Source organism: Microtus ochrogaster, unplaced genomic scaffold, assembly GCF_000317375.1.
Source record: "Microtus ochrogaster isolate Prairie Vole_2 unplaced genomic scaffold, MicOch1.0 UNK15, whole genome shotgun sequence".
NCBI lineage: Eukaryota > Metazoa > Chordata > Mammalia > Rodentia > Cricetidae > Microtus > Microtus ochrogaster.
In genome coordinates this window covers 4,048,115-4,062,512 of record NW_004949113.1, presented here as the reverse complement: position 1 = coordinate 4,062,512, position 14,398 = coordinate 4,048,115, and the positions used below count along the sequence as shown (strand labels likewise).

Here is a 14,398-nt window from a genome sequence, read left to right as displayed (position 1 = left end):
GTACCTCATCTGCCACAGACAACTGCCCAGGTAGCCTCTGGCTTATGGAAGGTGTGTTTTTAGGACTTCCTTCTAGGCAGTGGAACTGTGACTGCAGGGCTAGGGGAGTGTGTGCCAGGCCTGGTGGATTCTGCCCTCCTGGCAAGCGCTAGATGGAGCACCTGGCACAGTAGGTCACTTGGAGTCCATCCTTAGGCACATGGAGTTGGTCCCCATTCTGTAGCCCCTGGGAGAGGAGCTCTGAGATCTTCTTGCCTTGTGGCTGTGTCATGCTCTCGGCAGGGCAAGGATGAGGCCAGGATAGCTTCTCCATCCTAGAGGGCCTTGGGAGCCTAGGGAGATGGCCTTTCCATTATCTGAGGAAGTGACTGTATTAGACTCTTGGCATCCTGCTTACGCTCCTAACCTCCAGACCAGAACCTTGGATCAGCAATGACCAGTACAGCTGGTGCATGACAAGGAGTTTCCTGAAGAGCTTGGTCCTGACCTTGGAGCCAAGGCTTGACTGGACTTAGGTGGAAGTACAGCAGTCTTTGGGTTTAGTGTCCATTGTCACATGTAACATATAACATATGATGCGATCCAGGGTACTGCCTATCCTGGCTCAACGCTCTGAAGCATCAAGTGTAGTTCTTCCTGGATGAGAGAATAGGTGATCATAGGAATGCGGTAGCTGCGTGTGCTTGCTTGGTGTCATTAGACTAGCTGCCCCACCTGTCCTGTTGTCCTTCATTAGGCCCTCTCACTGTGCCCCAGGTGCTAAACCCTGACCCCCATCTCACAACCCATTTAGCTCCTCGTAAGCCCTCTTAGGGACAATGTGAGTATGGCCCCTGTCTGACCTTGTCTAGAAAATGGAGGCACAGAGAGGTGGGTAGCAAGCTGAGTTTCCATAGTTGTTAGTGCCAGGTGACAGGCTCGTCTGACTTTAAATTGTGGACTCTTGAATGTTCAAGTTCTTACCATGAATCCTGAATGGGCCAAACATACCCAGCGTGCTTCCCTGCCAAAGTGGGAGCAAGAATCGGAGACGGGGCATTCCAGGCCAGGGAGCACGATACGTTGGGAGAAGGGTCAGGGTTACCAGGACTTAAATTCTGCTCTAAGAACCCTCTGTACTTCTCGGGATGAGGGGTCTTCAAGCCATGCCATGAATATAAACATTTTTCTTTGCCTCAGCCCCTGTGGATACTGAGCCTCTTTCTGCATTTGCTTACCAAGGTAGCTGAGCCCTGGGTATTGAGGAGCTGGGAGTTGTGCGTGTGTGTGGGGTCACTACAGGGGTCACAGGTGTTGGGGTATTGCCACTTGCGGGGAGTGGCTCCCAGGTGGAATTTTGGCATGGGGATGATCCTGTCATGAGAGAAGGGTTTGGAGTGGAGGAGAAGGGCATGGGCCTTGTGACTGTCACGTCTGGATAAAGGGCTGAACCCTGTCCTTCTGGGAGAGCTTACATGGCCATGGCAGTGCAGAAACATTCCCTGCCCCCAGGTCCTTGTGGGTGGTCTTGGGTAGACAATCCAGTTCCCATCGCCAGTTTCTTTCTCCTGAGACTGGAGAGCATGCTCTAGATGCCACAGGGATAGAATACCAAACTCAGTGCAGAAGAACAAGGGAGAAGGGCTTTTTCAGGCTGGACGATTTGTCCAGAGGGTCCCCTCTGCTGAGGAAGGGGGAGACAGCCCTGTCATGTGACTCTCTTTTCTTCCTGTAGCCCACTCTTCTTCCAACTCTGTCATCCCGGGAACTTGGGCATATCTTGTTTCTCTATAGCTGTTCACTTAAAGCTCCAAGGCCAGGGCTCATGGGGAGGAGTGCCTGAGACTCTGGCCAGAGGGAGCCAGGCATTGTGTGGGGCACATGTAACTTGTGGATGAGCTATAGCCTTCCCTCAGCCCCAAGGGTCCTCCCTGCCAGCAGTGGGCCAGATGTGTCTTCTTGGAGGGTGGGGGGGGGGGAGTGCCTGTGTGGGTGTCTTCTCGCGATGTGTGGGCTGCAGTGTTTTGAAGGGAGCCAAGCTGATTTCCCTGTTCCATCTCTCTGCTGTCCAAAGCCGAAAGTTAAATAAACACAGCCAAGTATTATCATAGGACACAAGAAAAATGAACTTGGTCTCTCTCGGCGGCTCACATCTGGCAAGTTTTGGGTCTTTCAGGCCCGTGGGATAAGACAGACATCTTTGGAGTGTAGGATGCTGCGTGCCCCTTACCAGTGACAGGCTCCCTTGGAACTCTGTGACCTTAAGGCTGCAGGTGTCTTTCCTTCAGTCTCATTCCTCTCTACCCAATGGCTCTTCAGGGGCCTTTCTGGGATTGAACCTCCTATGCGCTTTTCTGCAGCCCGAACTCCCTGGTCCAGCCCAGATGATGCAGTCTGTGAAATGGGCCCGTGCTCCTGAGCCGAGTACCCAGCCCTAGTGAGGAGAGAGGACTAAATGTATCTCTCTTCTTCTGTCCCTCAAGGGCTGCGGTAGGGGGGTGAGCTGTGTGCCTGTCTCCCTACCCAGCACTGCGTTGCAGCATTCTGCTGCCACTGTGCGTAGATGGGATGCTGGGTTCATGCGCTCTCCACTGCACCACTGGCTGTCACGCCGTTCTCCGCAGCTGTGACATGCCCAGCTCACCGTGGTCTTTATTCATGTTTACATTTGTGTCCATTAGTTTGAGTCACATTCATTTTAGTATTGGTTAGGGAAACATTTCATTCTATCTGATCTTAGTTTAAGGTTTCTGGGAACCCAGTCTGACCTTGCACTTGACTATGTAGCCAAGGCTACCCTTGAGTTCTTGGCCGTCCTGCTCTAGTCTCCAGAGTCCTTGAGTTTCCCCATAGGCTCAGGAAAATATTGCTTTTTTCCCTGTCCGTTCTAAGGTGTAGTACAAAGGTGGTTACCGGTGCAGCCAATGTGTGAGATGGAAGCTAAGGAATGTGTGAAGGAGGGAGTTTGGGCGCACAATGCCACTATAACGTAATGTCTCTGTGTGTGTGTGTGTGTCTGTGTGTGTGTAACATGTGCATACATGTACACCTGTGCTTGGTGGAAGTGTTTCCTGCTCTAAGGCTGTCCTTGCTAGGGAGTGTGTGCCCCCCCCCCCCATGGGTGCTGGGTGTGATGAGTCTTGGAGATCCTGCTATACATATTTGAGTGGGGGAATCCTTGCCTATGTGTGAACAGCGGCTGGTGGGGAAGCTTGAAATCCTGAAAGTCTTTACACTGGTACAATACTCATTGGAGGTGGGCAAGCAGGCAGAGTAGGGGGCACACAACACACTTGTGCCCATGAAATGTTCCCCTCCTAAATCAGACTTATTAAAAACACTAACTCCTTAGGTGCGAAGCATTCTGATTACTCCTACCCTGGGGACCTGGAAATGGCTTTTCTTGGGGTGTGAGTGTGGGAGATGAAGGGCCGTCTGTTTGCAGGAAGGATGGGAGACCAGTCTGCATGTGGTCACCACTAGCATCCTGCACTTTCCAAAGTGCTCAGACCAAGACTGTTTTTATTATGTTCTTTTCACCACTCAATTGGAGAAAGAGACAATAAGGGGAAAAAAAGAGAGATGGTAGTTAGGTCTGCATGCCCCAACCAGCGAAAATCTGCCTCCCACCCCGTGTGCATGGGTGAGCATGTACCATGAGTTTACAATCAGACTCAGTTTCCTGTTTGTGGTGTTTAAACCACATGCATAACAAGGCCTCAACATTCATGCATGATATGTTAGTACAGAGTCCAAGTTGTTGAGGGCTCATAAAAATGTACTAGCTTATACTTTATGATGCCCTTCTTCAAACAAAAGTAGAAAAAATAAGAGAGCGGGACTCTATGCTTCTTCCTTTTTCTCCCAAATAGCGGTAGTTCTGAGTGAGTGCAGGTTGCCTCCACTGGGTGTGAGATACTGGGTTCCTCTGTTGTCCTTGGTTGTATAGTCCTGGTACTTGCCTTTCCCAGGGCACAGCTGGTGCCTCCATGCAGTCCTGCTTGTGGATGATCTCTGAATACTGCTCTGATGCCTTCCACGCTGTCATCATCCTTCCAAGTTGGGCTGCTACGGAGTAGGAGATAGCCCCATGCTACCATCAAAACAACGCTGAGACATGTCATGTCATGAATGCATGTTTCTGTGTGCGCATTGTGTGTCACTAAGAACACATAAGGATGACTGCATGACAGGAAATACATTCAGAAGACAACTAACTGCAAGGAGGGACCTGAACAGGCAGGAGGGCAGCCATCAGGGCCTGCGCAGCCGGCTCTCCAGAGAGGGGGAACAAAGGGTAATTCTGCTTAGTGTCACCCACTCTCTGGAGACTCCAAGCCTAACTCCTTCTCTAGGTTATTTATCTTTGTCTTCCAAATGCATGGGAGTTTTATTGGCCTCACTTTACGATGTGGAAATTAAGACTGAAAGGGGTAGAGTCATTGCTTGGGGTCACACTGTAAGCAAGGAGGAAAGCTTGTAATTGCCTTAGGCTGGCAAGTTCAAGGCTTGTCTCATGTCTACAATCTCTTCAAGGCTTGAGACAGAGGGCTCTCAGCTCCACCTTCTCCATCAGCTTCTGTGTTTCTGGGAAGGTGCAGACATTCTTAGAAGCCTGGGTAGTGGCTGCCTTACACTTGAGAGAGGCAGGCAGTGTGGAGCGGAGAGGTAAGCTGTGTGTTATGGATTCAGACCCTGATTCATACAGACTCCACTGCTTGTATGAGGTATCTAGGTTCTGTTTCCCCTCGTTGGTTAACAGGAGACCCACATCTTAAGGCCATTGGGAAGACAAAGCCTGAGACAGTGTTCATAGTGTAGTGGACAAAAGTCAAAGTTCAATCCTTTTTTCTGGTACCTCGCTTCAAGGTGAGAGAAAGTCAACCACATTGACAGTGTGTCCTAATAGCCTCAACAGGGCTGAATCTTTGTTCTAGAAACCCTGTTTTTGAGAACTAATCTCAAGAAAATTCATTGTAAAGTCTCATGGCCAGGTGTGACATTTGTCAGTGTGTGATGCTGCGTAGACACTGGCTGGTGGCAGGGAACAGCCGGAAGCAGCCTAGGCATCTAGCAACAGGAGACTGGGTAAATTAGTCCCCATGCCTCCTGGGCTTGGACTCAGAGGGTCATCAGTAGCAACGTCTCAATGATTTGATAGGAGTAGATGGTGGCTGTGTTCACTCACGCTGTGGAAGGAATCCTGCAGAAGCGCTGCCTTCTTCAGTTCCTCGTCTGCTCCAGCCTTCTGCAAAGTTGTAACAATGTGATTATGCCGCAGAAGTTGCTCTTCTAGTTCCTTGATTTTTGACTGTCTGGTTTTCTGGTTGTATACATTGTATACATGTATACTTCCGCCTGCAACTTATGTAAGAAGAAAACAGGCGCTCATTCTGCAAAGCAGTAAGAAAAAGGTGGCGGCTCTTAAATTCTTTGGTAAACGCTGCATAGTTGTTCTCAAGCAAGTCCAGGAAGGGGAGGTAGGGTGAGCTGAGAGAGTGGACAGGCAGGGTGCCCCCTCAGTAGCCTGCTGCTTCTTTTCTGCCCCTCAGAGGCACCCCCTGAAGCAGTGAACCTTTCCCTTTCCTTCCCCAGCCCAGTGCTCAGTGGTGGGGGGTGGGTAGGTGGATACTGGCCATGTCTGGAGAACTTATATCACAGGCAGTGATGGGTGCTGCAGATAGAGGAGTTCTTCCCTCCTTAAAAGCCACACACTAAACTCTTCCCAGCAAGCCATGGTCTCACATGGCTTCCCATGTTGCCTTAAGGGGCTTGTGCCCTTGGGGATACCCAACAGATAACTCTTTTCTTGGGATGTTCTGGAGCTGAGAGTGTGGGGAGGGAGATAAAGGAGACTCTGTGGACGGTGGGGTCATGGACCAGGACTCTGAGAGTGTGAGCTGGATTCCCTTCTACTGGAGCCAGAGCTTCTGCTTTCTAGAAAGCAGAAGGAAAACAAAGGGTTAAGAACCCAAGTCCCAACTCCTTGCTCTTAGCAATAGCTTAGCCTTACTTTTTCTTACCTGTAGAATGGTATTTAAAGATGCCCCCCCCCCTGTTTTTTTGAAATAGCGTGTGTGTGTGTGTGTGTGTGTGTGTGTGTGTGTGTGTGTGTAGCCTTAGCTATCCTGGAACATATTCTGAGGATCAGGCTGGCCTCGAACTCAGAGGTCTGCCTTCTGAGTGCTGGGATTAAAGGCATGCACCACTACCATCCAGCTTCATACCCTGTTTTATTGAACTGTTAGGCCAGTGGTTTGTTTCCTCCAGTACATGTCAGATTCGCCTAGAGAAGTACAGGATACCAAGGCTACCTCAGGGACGCCCAGGACGCTCTATACTTGTGACATGCTACAGATACACAGATACGGCTTTTCTTGCTGGCATTACTGCTCTGGCAGTCACGAACACTGTCCCCTCCCTGCCCCCAGCAGCTGGTTCATCCAGGACCTAGTCACCTTGTTTTGTGGTGGGGAAGTCTGGAGCTAGAGTACCTGGGTTCTAGATCTGTTTGACTGGGCTGCGGTGAGTGATGTCACTTTTGTGGGGTTGTTTCACCATCTGTGGGATGGGTCAGTAAAGCCTGGGCTTTCAGGCAGCTGCTGAGGTGGCATCTGTGAAAGGCCTGGTGCCATAGTTCTGGCACAGATGGTGGGGAAGGGTGTGAGCATGTGACCCGTGCTATGCCTCTTATGTCACCAGCTTGGGACCTGCACAGAGAAGCAGCGGTGTGTGTGTGTGTGTGTGTGTGTGTGTGTGTGTGTGTGTCTGTCTGTCTGTCTGTCTGTCTGTCTGCACCACCCCAGGGCCCTCTACTTCTCTGTGTCTGGTTCTTCTGCTTGAGATATGAAACAGTCTCAGTAAAGGAAGAAGAAAGATGTTTTGGTTTGTTCAGGCTCCTGGCTTCTGCCCTGTTCTCTCTGCTTTTTCCGAGCTCTGGGTTCTGTTTCTCACTCTTGTTGACATGGTACTTGACTATGACAGTCTGTTTCCTTTCTGTTCTTGCCTGAGGCTGGACCGGACCAGGGTGGCAGCCAAGGGAAGGCCGGTCCTTCTTCCCCCTTTTCATGCTCTCTTCTTTCTTTCTTTGCCTGTGAGCTGAAGCTCCACTTGTGGTGTTCCTGGGAGACGTGTTGGCTTCCTGGGGCTCCCTTCCTGGCCAGAAAGGTGTGGGTAAGGGACCCCTGTGTGGAGGACCGGAGGATGAAGGGGAGCAAATGTTGGGTGATGAGTGCCATTACTGCTGTGGGTCTGGCTTTCCGTGCTACTGTGGCCATTCCCACCCCTGGTGTGTGTGTGTGTGTGTGTGTGTGTGTGTGTGTGTGTGTGTGTGTGTTCTCGCAGGTGCTTTATGAGGAGGGAAAGGAAGTTCTCAGCAACAGACCTGATCCACTCCATGGACTTTCTGAAGCTGCATCTCCGTTCAGCAGTAGAGATGTGGACTTGATAAAAGCTGTTCTCTGTGACTGAGGTCCTTTGAGCCACACCAGCATCTTCTAGTGCTTAAAGACTTCATACCTAAGTTCCTCCTCTTCTGCCACCACCATCACCCCCACCTCCCCTCCACCACCTCCACCACCACTACCCCACCATCACCACACCCTTCACCAGCACCAGCACCACCTCCACCCCCTACACCACCTCGACCACTACACCACCACCACCACCAGCTGCCATCCTCTTCAGGCCTCTCCCATTCCTTTTATCCTGGAGCTTAAGAGGGTGCAGATGGCAGGTGTGTACTGCTGTGTCTGTCTAGTTGTCCTCATCTTAGCAAGTGACCAGAGTGGGTAGAGAACATGGGGTTCCAAGGTTGGGAGTGACAATCATGCTGTTTCTAGGCTCCTGTGAAGGTCTAGCTGGTGCAGGGGGGGGGGTTGTCGGGGAAGGGCAATGGATGGGGTCTGAAGGAAGCTTCTCTGCCTGGTGCTTGGTTTACTTTTGAACATGGTCATCTTCCCTTTAAGCTTGATTTCAGAGATGCTCACAGGCTGGACTCTGCATTCCAGCACTTGTGTGCTATTTGGACAAGGAGTCTATCAAGTCTTTGTGTAGAGGAATACACAGTCTTTTCCCTGGGCACCCACAGCCCCGGACCAGGCTGCACCCTTGGTGAACACAGAAGTTTATATCTCACCTCCTTTCCTACCTTTGCTTGGTCTTTTGTCCAGAGCACAGACTGTGCATCTGCACATGATGGGCCAGTCTCTCTGCCGTCTCTGTGCTGACTTATTTATAAATAATTAAATGCTTTGCTGGGTCAGCCCCAGGCCTCCCCTATCCTTGCCTAGCTCCCTGTTTCTGAGTTCCTCCCTCAGCTCTGTGTGTTTTCATTCCTCGAGCAGTGAGGTGGTCCTCTATGTTTGACAGTGAGACTCTGGGTTTAGGGTCCCTTGACCTTCTTGGGGTTTAACCTGGTGGGGGTGACATGCTTCTCTAAAGATGAACTTGCCGGGCTTACCACTTCTCGTTGGAATAGAGGGACTCTCAGGAATCTCTTTGTGGCCAAGGTGAGCCTATCTCCTCTGCAAGGGTACGATGGTCCCTGGGTCCAGGAAATTGAAGGGAGTCTACCAAGACCCCAGAAGTGGGGCTGAAGAGAGGAGTCATCTGTTGAGAGCACTGACTGCTCTTCCAGAGGACCCGGGTTCAATTAAAAAAAAAAGATCCAGAAGCATGACCCAGAGGGGGAAAGATAACTCTCCAAAGAGTACAGGGGTTCTTGACCTTGTTGGCAGGTGTTGTGGGGAGAACATTTTCCTAGATAATTCTTGGTGAAAATGATCCTTTCCTAAGAAAAATGCCCATTGTGTGGGTATTGAGAAGCCAGTCTTGGGGCCTGTCTTCTAGGGTCCTGGTAAACACTGGCCTAGGGAGGGTTCTGGGGTCCAGGGTTCTGGTCTCAGCCAGCCTTTCTCTTTCCTCCTTCACTTCCTGACGCTGTCACCTTAGAACTTGTCTCTAGTGTGCCATCCCTCCAGCTCTCCTGCCTATGACAAAACAGGTCCTGCCTGACTTTGCCACAGCTCGAAGGACGGAGTACCCTGTTGAGCTAGTGGGCTGCTGGATTAGAGGGTCCCACTAATCCACATCTTTTTTTCTGTTTCCAGTGACCCTTCTGCCTCTGTGAGGTGTTGGGGGAGGCCTTGCCCTTCAGCAAGGACACTGCTCTCTAGCCAGGAGCAAGTAGCTCACACCAGTGCCCACCTACCTTAATACTCTGGTTTGTTGTTTATGTCTACAGCTCAGAGGCCAGCACACAAGGCCCTGGGTAGGTCTGGTACCTTTGGAACTGCAAATCCCATCGTGGTACACAGGCCAAGCTCTGCACATCTCAGAGAGGAATTACAGAGATGGGGTCTGGAGGGACTCACCTTTCCCATGGTTTAGGTAGCCATTGATCCCACAGCTGAGAAAGAATGTGGCTTTCCGATGTTTGAAGCCCTTCCAGAGCCTTCGAACCCTCTGTGTCCTTGTTGTCCTCTATAGGTCACTGGGCATCTGCGGCTTGAATCTGAAATGGAGCTCCTTTGTGGGATCAGGAGGGAAACCGGTTTGAGGTCCCTGTGAGACAAAACTACCCCAGTGCCCATTGCTGCCAGGGGTGACGGATGGGGTTGGAGGGAGATGTCAGAGACTTTGGAGTAGAGAAAGGCTGTGGTCTTCCAACAGGTGACAGATCTTACTTGAACCAATGTTACAGAAAATGCTGGGCTGTAGAGTCTCTGTGGCTCCTTACAGAGGGGCTTCCTGAAGATGGCCGGTCTGGGGCTGCATCAGGGGCCCTGCCGGTCGGTGAATTGAGCTCTTCCTTGGCCCTTCTGCCTTCTGTGAGTCTCATGCTTGCTCCTGTGCCTGGAGACTGTGTGCAGCACTGATGTGGACATAGCCCCTCTGCACCAGCTTCTGCTCCTTCTTGGCCGTGGGCTGCTCTGTGCTCTCATGCCATGCTCTGCACAGATGCCCACACACTGGAGACTGGGCATGGTTAGAAAAGGCGTGTCTTGGTTCTATTGATGCTCGATCTCAGAAACTTGTTACCTGTGGAGCCTGGGAGGTCTCCAGAAAGCACGATCCCGGATGGTGGGTAGTCCCTGTGGTGTGCTGCCAGGCTGGCTTTGCACTGATTGGTCATCTCCAACATGCTTAGCCCTCATGGGTTCTTGGTGCTTCTGCAGTAGAATTCCAGTTTAAGGATGTGGGGGGGCTCCCACCCCAGCCCTTGGGCTCCCAGAGAGCAATGCCTTTATTCCCCCAGTCAGCACCTGGTATAGTTTTTTTTTTCTTTTCTGTGCCTGCTGTCCTTGTTGGTCCTGTTGGGAACTCAGACTGAGCTGCAGAGTTTGGCCAGGTAGGAAACCCTCTTTCTTCTCACAGCGTTTGACAGCGAAGAGAGCCTTAAGAAGAACGGGGCAGGTGGGGCATTTCTTTTTCTCATCAAGAATGTATAAAGGCCATATGCTCATACCTTCAAAAAGCGGAATGTGGGCCAGGGCTGGCATGGGGAGGTGTTGCGTGCCAGCAGCTGTGGGAAAAAACACATTCATGTTCTAGGCACAAGGCCAGCTGGTGTATGGGCCCCTCAGTGAGAAGGCCGTGGTCAGGGTCACCGTCCATACTGCAGGAAGTCTGCACCATGGCCTGCTAACTTCTGACCTTCCTCCACAGCTGTACCGGCCCATTCCTCCTTGCAGTCCCTTGTCCCCAGGACCCAGCAGTCCTTAGCCTCTTGTCCCCACGTGGTAGACGTGTGCACATTTGCTTTCTTTTGTGGCTGGTGTTAGCTCTTCTCGTGGGGCGGGACCATCCTCAAGGTCAAGGCCTTTGGAAGTCAGACTTCCTAACTCAACAGCCTTGATGGGGTTGAGTGTAGGGTATGAGATAACACAATTCGTCAGGCCCAGAGCCAGGATTTGAACCCAGGTTCTGACTAGTCATCCCTCCCCTTCCCCTCACTGGGTGACTACTTAGCATGCTGTCTGGCTAGGACTCTAGACACGTCCTTTGTGTCCTGGTTTATAGCGGACTCCTTTCTGCGTGGACCGCCTGGAGTTGGAGCCCAACCTTGCCCTCATTAGCTGTGAGACTTCAGGTGCTCCTCAGCCGAGGACCCCTGGGTGCCCTGCTTGATCACAGTGGGCACCCAGCTATTCCATCTCCAGCATCCTGGGCAGAGAGGTGGGTGGCTCAGGTCCCTTCAACTTGCACATGTGCAGAGTCGCAGAGCCTGTTAAATCTGAAAAACATGTGTGCACATTTTGGCTTAAACAAAGTTCCATTTACAAAGTCCATAACCCAGCTTAATATTATTATGTGCTCCAAACTGGGACTGATTCCAGGACGAGAGTGCTATTATGCTGGATAGTGTTTCTCCCCTGTTTCCCACCAGCCTGGTCTCAAGTGCAGGGGTCTGGGTTAGGGGAGGCTCCATCCCTGTCAGGCATCATTCTGTGGGGTCCAGGCTGAAGTGAGGGGGGTGGGTGAGTTCCCTTGCCCTGTTACCAGCCAATGAGCTGCCGTGATTCTGTCTGCAGGCCGTTGTGTGTCCTGAGGTCTGTCTGCAGGTCACATCTCCAAGTGCAGAGTAGTACGCTGAACTTTCTCATATTCCGGAAGCCACTATATCTGCTCCTTGCTGTTATCAAGGCAGCCTTTGTAGCAGCGGTGGGCAGTGTGGACTTTGGTAGGGGGAAATGCCTGCAAGATTATGGACTGTTCTGAGTTTTGCCTCATTTCTGTGGGCGGCAGATGTTTTGCTCATGAGCAGAAACTATGTACTAATTGTTGTAGCTCTGAGTAGAGAAAGATTCTGATATGTCTGGCTAGAGGCAGTGCTGTGATTGATTAGTGATGTCTGCCAGGTGCAGGGCTATGGAAACATAATGGAGACAGCACTTACTTCTCATTCATGTTTGATACTTTTTATTATTTATAATATTTGTGTGTGTGAATATATATGTGTGTATATGGTGTGTGTGTAGATGTATGTACCAATGGAGGACAAAGGGTGACACCTTGGGTGCTGGTCCTTGTCTTTTACCTTGTTTGAGACAGGATCTCTTGTTTGTCGTTGTGTACACAAGGCTACCAGATGTATGTGCTTCTGAAGATTCCTAGCTTTGTCTCTAGCCTTACCATAAAAACACCTGGATTACAGATACAAATGGTGTCCAGCTTTGTATGGACTCTGGGGACCTGAACCCAGTTCCTCATGTTTGCATGGTCATACTTTACCCTTCAAACATGCCCTAGCCCCTTTGATCACGGTTTCATCTCTGCAGCACCCACAAAGGCTGCCTTGTCGTTGGCTTTGTGCTTTCCCCCCTTGGTGGCAGACAGCATGTATATATTGCCACAGTGCTCTTTTCTTATGTCCTATCCCATGACCTTTGTGTGCAGCTTCCAAACTCAGAGCCCTTCTTTCTTCTCTTCCAGTTGAAGAGGGGGAGGCCTCGGACTTCTCGCTGGCCTGGGATTCCTCTGTGGCGGCAGCAGGTAAGAGCCGGGGGACTGGTGGAGCATTGCTGGGGGCTTGGGGGACTGGCCTGGGGATTCAGAAAGCCACCCAGCTGGTTATAGAAACGGTATTTTTCATGTCACATTCCTGTGTCTAGTCCAGACTTCCCCAAGCAACACGATTCTATATTTATTCCATATGGCCGATAAAATCGATTCCATATGGAGACAAGTACGCCCCTTTCCTCCCAAGGGCCATGGTCCCATCCTCTGGGCAAGTTAGATGGGTGGTGAGTCCCTTCACTGCCAGGCATGGCATCTTCATCTCTGAATGCCACTAACATTCTTGCCAAGTGCATCGATGTAAGCCACTTTAATGGATCGAAACTCCGATGAAAACAAGAATTCCTGCACTACTGCCCCTGGGATGGGCTGTCAGTCCCAAGACCATGCCTTCGAGGGAAGAAAATGGGGGAGCAAGCTCGGATTTTAGGGATGTGTGTCATTGTGGGGTGCTGGATGCTGTGACCGTTGGGGACCATGGTTTTCAACCTCAGGTTTTCTCTTCTTGCAGCTGTTCCCCAGCTGTCAGAAGCAGCTGATGGGTGGGTTTTTTCACACTGGTAACCCTCTGAGACAGCCCACAAGGACTGGACCTGGCTTTGGCACCGTGGAGCTCTGGAGTGCCAGTTCTGCATTCAGCCAGAGACTTCCTTTGCATTGGGCCCCAGTTCTCTGGCAGGTGACATGCTTCCTTTCTTTGTCCCTCTCAGCCACCTTGTGCCAGGTGTAGCCTGAGTTCTGAATAGTTACCTCCAGATCCATGCAGCGCCCAAGGCCCGTTCAGTGTCGTCTGACGAGACCTAGCAGATAATCCTTACATCCAGTCTTCTCTTTCAGTTGTGGAAGCTGAGGCCAGAGGGAGCAAAGATGGGTACGCGTTTCAGGTCTACACGTATTTAACATTGACAGTTGCACATGTGGTTTGTGACTTTGAATACATGTATGACTTCTAAGGCTAGCTCACTTAACTGAAGAAACTGAGTTGACAAACTGTAATACTTAGATTCAGCAGGTCTTTAAATTTGTTGTTATTAGTGTGTTTGTGTTTTTTGTGCAGGACACTTTTATGGAGTTGTTCTTCCCTTTATACCCATGGTTCTCAACCTCCTAATGCTGCAACGCCTTAACAGAGTTCCTCATGTTGTGACCTCCCCACCCGTAAAATTATTTTGGTTGCTACGTCATGGCTGTAATTTTGCTCCTGTTGTGAATCGTAATGTAAAGACCTGTCTTTGGTGACCCCTGTGAAAGGGTTGTTCGACCTCCACATGGGTTGCAACTCATAGTTCGAGAACCGTTGCTTTATACCTTTGTGTGGGTCCTGGATATTGAAGGCAGATCTCCAGGCTGTGTGGCAGGCACCTTTTTCTGTTGAACCATCTCGTCGGTGCCCCAGCAAAAATCCTGAAGATGGCTTCCAAACAACTGAGAACTGGCCCCTGATCTTCTGGCCCCCTGCTTCTGGTCTAGTGCCTTCCCAGAAGTTCAGAGTGCTGTTTGGAGCCCACGGAGTCTTAGATTACCTGGATGTTTTTTTTTTTTTTTTTTAAATGTCTATGAATGGTCTGTTACCCTTGTTATTTGTGATGGAGGCTCCCACCATGGGGGAGACTTGTTGGAAGCATGAGCAATGGGGATGTTCTAGTTTGAGGGAAACAGAGATGTGATCATCGGTTAGTGATGTCCTTGTCTCATTTTGTGCTGGAAAGAGGCATCCGTTATGGTTGCTGAAATACAGTAAGACTGGGCTGGGCATGCCTTTAGTCCTATCACCTAGATAGAGGCAAGTGGATCTCTGTGAGTTTGAGGCTAACCTGGTCTACTTCAGTGAGTTCCAAGATAGCTAGGGTTATGTAGAGGGACCCTGCCCTTTGTGTGTGTGTGTGTGTGTGTGTGTGTG

At 50.6% G+C, this 14,398-nt stretch overlaps 1 protein-coding gene across 1 annotated transcript in view; it reads left to right on the top strand.

Moving 5' to 3' along the window:
- The first annotated feature begins 12,410 nt into the window (after positions 1-12,410).
- The window catches only part of Znf423 (zinc finger protein 423), a 244,273-nt gene continuing 242,285 nt past the window's right edge, over positions 12,411-14,398 (top strand). The window contains exon 1 of the mRNA XM_026789188.1: positions 12,411-12,474. The gene's annotated coding sequence lies outside the window, so the exon portion shown is untranslated. The remainder of the gene's footprint in view (positions 12,475-14,398) is intronic.